The sequence below is a fragment of the Lepisma saccharinum genome, chromosome 19 (genome assembly GCF_977018435.1).
Source record: "Lepisma saccharinum chromosome 19, izLepSacc3.1, whole genome shotgun sequence".
Lineage (NCBI taxonomy): Eukaryota > Metazoa > Arthropoda > Insecta > Zygentoma > Lepismatidae > Lepisma > Lepisma saccharinum.
Window position 1 is genome coordinate 28997311 of NC_139247.1, and position 7300 is coordinate 29004610.

Here is a 7300-nt window from a genome sequence, read left to right on the forward strand (position 1 = left end):
ACAGTTACTCATTTTAAGAAGTAACTCAGTTACGGTTACTGGTACTTCAAAAGTAACTATAACTTACTTTTGCAGTTGCTTTCCGCTGGAAATTTTCTTACAAACCAATTACACCACCAACTGTTGTAAAATAAATGAATGAACACTTACCATGTTCAATTTATGTTTCACGTATATACCTAATATGAGTTTTCATGTATTTATATTATTACAAAGAATAAATGATTGTCCAGGGAAACAGCTGTGCTTGATTGATCATATTATTAAAAAAAATCATTGAATAATATCTTTTTATTACAAAAGTTAATGTTACATTCAATGCTTAAAGGTAATTTCATTCCAAACTTAACAAGATACACTCCCATGACTTTAGCTTCTGTCTGGTACGACTTCCACGTTCCATATGAATGCGGCAATGCGTCCAAAACAATGACTTTTAGCAGACAATTACAAATGGCGTAGATGTTCTAAATGTACCATGCAACAAAGCCTAGCTTCTTTGCCTTAGGTTATTCCACAAACATTCTTTCATTTAGCGTCCAAAGAAGACAGTTTTAAACTGAATTTCCAAATTGATCTCTTCCCTTACGTTACAATTTTCAAGTTAACAATTCAAGTGTCGTAAAGCAACTACAAATAACTGCTGATAATGTTACTATTATTGCCAAAAGTAACTCTGTTGCAGTTAGAGCTACTCACTTTAGAAGTAACCTGTTACAGTTAGAATTCCTGAAGAAGTTAACAAATTAATTCCAAAAACTGATATTTTCATAACTGAACAAGTTAAAACACATAATTCAGTTTTGTCAATTCAAGTCATGATCGGCTGAAGGACAATGTCAAAGAGAATTCATGCAGATATCTAACCCGCATAAAATATTAATCAAGAACTTTACTTTTTGTCAACTGCATCTGACAGTCTTTTTTATTGTTCAATAAATATTCAATTCTTGGCCTATTTGACATTAATTTACTTACCAGCAGGGACGTAGCCAGGTTGATCATTTCGGAGGGGTCCAAAACTTACGATTTTTTTCTATCAAACCATTAAAAACTAACAAACTATTAAGATACCATATAGGCCTACATAAGTACATGTACAGTATGTGTGTGTGTGTGTGTGTGTGTGTGTGTGTGTGTGTGTGTGTGTGTGTGTGTGTGTGTATATATATATATATATATATATATATATATATATATATATATATATATATATAATTTACTGATATAGACTCGCGAAATCCACGGCCATTATTCGGGAATCTAAATGCAGAATGAACTTATTAACTTAATGGCATCTAGACAGTGTTTAAAAATCCATGTATTTTCTTTTATGTCAGATTTTTGAGACACCAAGAACAATGTCATTAGTCCTTACTCCTTAGATTTGTAAATTTGCTCGAAGAAAATTGAGAAGTAGAGAAAACCCTCTTCCGTCAGTTTAAATATAAAAACGTGTTGGAATCAGGTGCACAAGTTTGACAACGGTGCGAAAATGAAATGTTTGTGTAATGAGTTCAAGATAGGCATCCCATGTATATTGTTTATACCAGAAACGAATCCGGCGGGCTTTAGTGCAAGGCGACACCCTTAACCACAATTTTGTGGGACATGCACGAGTCTTATGTGGCGTCGTACTGTACACATTGGAGAATGATGACTATATATATAAAATTTTATGCATACATCTAATTTCTTAAAAGTAATCCTCTTTGCACGTGCAAAACTGAATATATGATGGCAATAGAAACAAAAAAATTCTCGCGCGCTCAAATTATTGCGCTCTAGTCTTTCAAGGTTCGATCCCTGGAAGGAACTCCAAAATTTCTGTGATGGCCCAACATCGTGAGGACAATTGGGAAGCTACTTGAAATCAATATGTAAGCGAATTCCACTCTCAAAGCTAGATGGGACTCGATGTGATGACCATGCGTCACCGAATGGAAAAACACTTCGGAGGCTTTGTCCTTCAAAATTAATTTTACTGAATAACTGTAGTTTTCTTTAGAGGACCTAAACATGGCTTTTTTGCACAGTACAATGTTGTTTTCTTTCACCCTACTTTTATAGTTTTTCATTCAAAGGATTCCACTCCCGAAGCATGAGCATGACGCACTACTAAACCAGAGGTCAAAGGTTCGGACCTTGGACAGGAGGTGTGGTTGCATCATGTCTCGCATCGCTATTCCTTCGGATCATCATTCAATCTCATCGTCGCATTTAACTCAAGAGGTAGAAAAGCGGCGTAAAATAACGAAATAGAAATTATTGATTGACTTGGTTCATTTTACGTCACTTTTCTGACTTTTTTGGCTAATCGTGAAGATGAGAATGAGTTAAGATTAACTTGATGAAAGGACCATCACAAAGAAGACACATGCTCAGTCCGGAATTCGAACACGGGACATTCTGCTTCGTAGCGTAACCTGATAACCACTCCACCACGGAGTTGTCGGCCCAAATAGAAATGAAAATTAGAAAATGCCGTCTTGAATTTGCAGGAACCGAGTTCACCAGCAAGGGCAAAAGATTTTCGCTCCCACTAGGATAGACAAATAACAGAAAATGCTTGATAAGTAATTTGGCTCTCCATATTTCATGATATTATTATGGAAGTAACTATTATTCGCTACATAACTTTGGATTAATTTTATTTGTATGTGTAGTGAATTTCCCGCCTAAGCAGCAGCCACAGCGTCTGCATTTGCGGGTGGAGGCCAGAGTTGTTAAATGTCCAGGAATATTAAATAAATTCAATTCCCATCCAGGAGAGAAAATCAGCAAGCATAAATGGGTTCTGGACCGTAAGGAACCTCTTCATCTGTAACGTTTTCAATTCGGTCCATGATTTTTTTTCAGATGATTTTAATTTCGGTCCAGGAACCTTACTTCCTGAAGAATTTAAATACGGTCAACGAACATTTTTTTCCGGATCAGTTTAAATAGGATCGAAGTTCCGCTTGAAATGAAACAATTCGCAACTTGGTACGAATTTAGTTTGTGCGAGAGAAAAGGTTCCGGTCCCATAACGGAATCCTATAGAACAAGTAAGAATGTACGCGTTCCCTAATCTTTAACAAACACAGGGTTGTTAATAGTCCAGATATTGTAAATAAATTCATTTCCCATCTGGGAGAGAAAATCGCAAGTGTAAATGGGTTCTAGGCCTCAATTCGGTCCAGGAACCTTTTTTCCGTATGAATTTTAATACGGTGCAGGAACTCTTTTTTCGGTAAAATTTAAATACGGTCCAGGAACCTTGTTTTGCGGCTGAATTTAAAGAACCTTTTTTTCCAGGATCAATTAAAATTTGGTGCAGGAATATTTTGCGGATCAATTTAAATATGATCCAGTAACCTTCTTCTAATGGAACAATACACTACTAGGACCGAATTTAAATTGTGCGAGAAGAAAGGTTCCGGTCCTGCAACGGAACCCAATAAAACCCATAGAAGTTGTAGGTAGATGTACCTTTGACAACCCAAGTGAAGGCTAAATGAAGAAAAATCACAAAATATGCAGAATTTTGAAACATTATTTCTAGAGCATGCACACTACTATATAAAGTTGACATACCTCGTTTCCTTCCTTAATTGAAGTGTGACTTATTCTTAATCACATGTGAGATCAACCGCCCTGGGAGTCAAACGCGGTCTCCTGTGTGGTAGTCGGACACCAATTTAGAAAGTCAATGTGTTGGACATTTGGTCGATCAGTCGATCCTACTTCAATTTTTTCGAGAGGTAAATGAGCTGGCAGCTTCACATTCGAAATTTCACTTCGCCTACCACCGTGGCGGAGTGGTTAGCACATCGTGCTACGATGCCAGGTGTGCCGGGTTCGAATTCCGGACTGAGCATGGGTGTTTGTGAGTGTCCATTGATCAATTTAATCATATCATCACTCATTCCCATCTTCGCAATTAGCCAAATGTGGCAGAAGAGCAAAGTAAAATGAACCAAATCAATCGAAATTTCACTCGCAATGCATGAAAATGAGATCTCAAGCACTCTGTGATCCTACCGGAATCTCACGTTTACAGACGCTAACTATGAAACCACTTCTCGGATCGAACTCTTCTTCGCAAACTCTTCTTCGAACTAGCTGACAGTCATCAATTGTCGACCAATCAACACAGTAGGGCAACAAGAAGCAGAAGGAAATAAAGTCGGTACATTACAAAGGCTTATTATGGCCTTTCCCTTCATTGCAGGTTATGAGCACAAGGGTTGAGTGTGGGAACCTGAAGGAACCGCGACATCTTTGTCATTCATCTTCCGCCATAAAAAGGACAAACAGTAGAATTTTGTCTCTTGCTATTTGAAAAGCCTATGTCCATGCTGAACCATAAAGTAATTAACCCAGAAAGTCCTAGCTACCTGCAGTGCGTTTCGGCGTGGCCGATAACCAGAGCCAGATGAAGAGAAGATTTTGTCGGAAGGGGGTGACCTGGCTTAGGTCCCCTGGTGTGCATGAAGGGAAAGTGTGTTTTCAAAAGGTCCCCGACTTCCCAGAAAGGGACGGCCCATAAAATCACTTCATTTCCTACCAATGCATCCGTTTGTGTTCAACCAAAGTGTATGTTACCGTAGGATCCGAGCGCTTCGAGTTCTGTCGGTTGTGGGACTTCTTGAGTCTTTTGTCAACATGGTGCCAATCAGAGTTTCTTTCTGGCAAGGTCGTTGCACCTATGAATCGGCTCTTCAGCTTGAGTGGCAAAAGACATGTTGTACGGAGGAAAGTTGCACCGGAAAAATTACCTTCTTAAATACGATGAAACCTGTAAAACATCCACAGATATTTATTCGGGGGAGGTCCCTTTGACAAAACATCAATATTCTCAAAATTCTTCGAACGGACTGTGTAAAACATTCCAATACTCCAAAAACTGAACCTGCTCTACAACACAAGGAAAATGCCTCATTTAGCAATCAATGTGCCTTTGTTAAGTTGGTAAGTTCAGTATGGCTAAATTATGCTGATGGAATAAATCAATAAAGTTTGTTAAATGACAACGACTTTTTACCACAAGAATATAATTATTCTTTACGGATATCCCCTGTAACGGTTGAGGGGTCGACGTGCTGACCCCACGTCACCCCATTACTGGTTAAAGATCTCCACATCTCTAGGTAGGATTGTGGGAGGGACTGGCAGTCGGGAGATAGACCAAGGCCCTTCCAGGGCTGTCGAACCACGGGTTATTATTTATTTATAGATGTTTAAATATATGTGCAACCTCACATGTCTTTCGATTGACTTATTGCAAGGGTTTGTTATTGTACTTGACTCAACAAAATAAGCTTACTGTGTGAGGCAGATTCATACGAACCAAAAATACCCAAAATAATAACAATAATAATAATAATTTACTTCAAAATTACAAAAATGTATTTACTTGTTCTTGTTTAAATTTTCGATTCTTCGAAAAGTTTGTTAAGGAGTTGAGTTGGTGATTTTAAGTCCACTTTATGCACAGTAAGGCAAATCGGGACTGGACCTACAGTTTAAAGTAAGATCCGGACCACTGTCTACCTTCACTCATGTATCGAACCCGGGACCCCTCGATTACAAGGCAACAACGCTATCACTGCGCAATCGGGTAGGCATCGTTTGTTAAAGAGGATTCTCAAAATCGGTCTTCACGATATCGAGAAAAATATGCGACTCGAGAAATCGTACAGTTTGTGAAGATAATTACTTTTAACACGTTGCGTGTTTTAGACTGTTTCAATAGTAGAATAGATATTTGGTGCGAATAATACTACTTACCTGGAGATATGAGGCATCCTGCCACCATTATACTTATTTAGCGTGTATTGCGCTGTGATTCTGGGCCAGTTGTAATGGTTTGCATATATGAGGTTTACCGCTGCACAAGCGGTCGTTATTCAATCTACTCAAGCTCAAAACATTGTTTAGACGCAACGGCAACACTCAACGCCCAACCCTGCCTGTTGTTGACCTGCGACTGCTAGGGGTGGAAAGACAGCTCCCTCAAAATTTCGAGAAACAACAAAGTTCCAGGTTCCTACACTGACATCCACTATAGCTAGAACCAGGAAAACGAGAAAGAAATGTGGTTTTGGGTTCGTGCCACTCAAATTAAGAACAGTGTTTCTAACTGAAAGAAAAAAAAATACTGAAAAACTATTTTGCAATATTTATCATGAAAGTAAAATTTTCAGCAAATGTAGAATTATTTGCCGGGGCCACGTGAACGTTTCAGGGGGTCAGTGCCCCCCAGGCCCCCCCTAACGACGTCCCTGCTTACCAGGGTAGCAGTTTTTATGCAAATTTTGGCGATCTTAACTACACGCAAGCTATATAATGAATATGTGCTGTTATATTTAATAACTTATATCGTCTTTTAACATATTCATGTTTAATTAATGTACATATTGTAATTAGTATTATTTAATCTAATTTAACATAATTATAATTATTATAATTAAAACATTATTAATAAGAAGAAGAATAGGGGAAAATGGGGTAGCCCCGGACATGTTCACACAGTGATGTGCTTCTTGGTAAGAAGATGCAAAATTGTTTTAAAACAAGCCTGAAATATTTATTTGGAATGTGATCTTTATTGACAAAGCAAAGTTATCGAAAGAAATGCAAAAAGAAGTACATAAACAAATGACAATACAGATCGCTACATTTTACATATTTTCACATATTGGCGGGTACCACCGGACACTTAAGATAATTGAAAAAAATCATATTCTACACTTGGAAGGAACAATAAGAACACCTACCCAGGAAGTTTACAGTGATCACATGTGTAATGGATATCAGTTGATTCGATATCGGTGCAGTTGTCATGGGCCCAGCCATCGCAGGATTGACACTGAATCCAGCCTTCATTGAACGTTTCACCGCAAATGATGCATTCAGCTGTGCTATCCTGTTCGTCTGGTCGTATGTCCTCTTTGTTATTGTCACAAGCAAGCTGATCGTGGCCCATTAGCTTCTTGCGTCCTTTCTTTGCTAGTACAGGGAGGTTATTTCAGTCGTTCACCGCCAGCGTGACGGCCGTTCGTCGGAGTCTTCATGCAACAGGTCCCGGCAAATTGCATTACAGGAAGTCCGTAACAGAAACCGCTTGTTTTCTAATGTTTCCACTTTTTACAATTACAGTTACAATTACAATTGAAATAAGCACGTACCTTGTCGCAAGGATGCTGGAAAAGGTGCCCTCCCAAATACAAATATTTCTGGCACCTTATTTCTGACATCTAATCTTAGATTAGACATCGCTACTTTATCCTCAGTTGTCGCGACAGCGCCGGCAGCT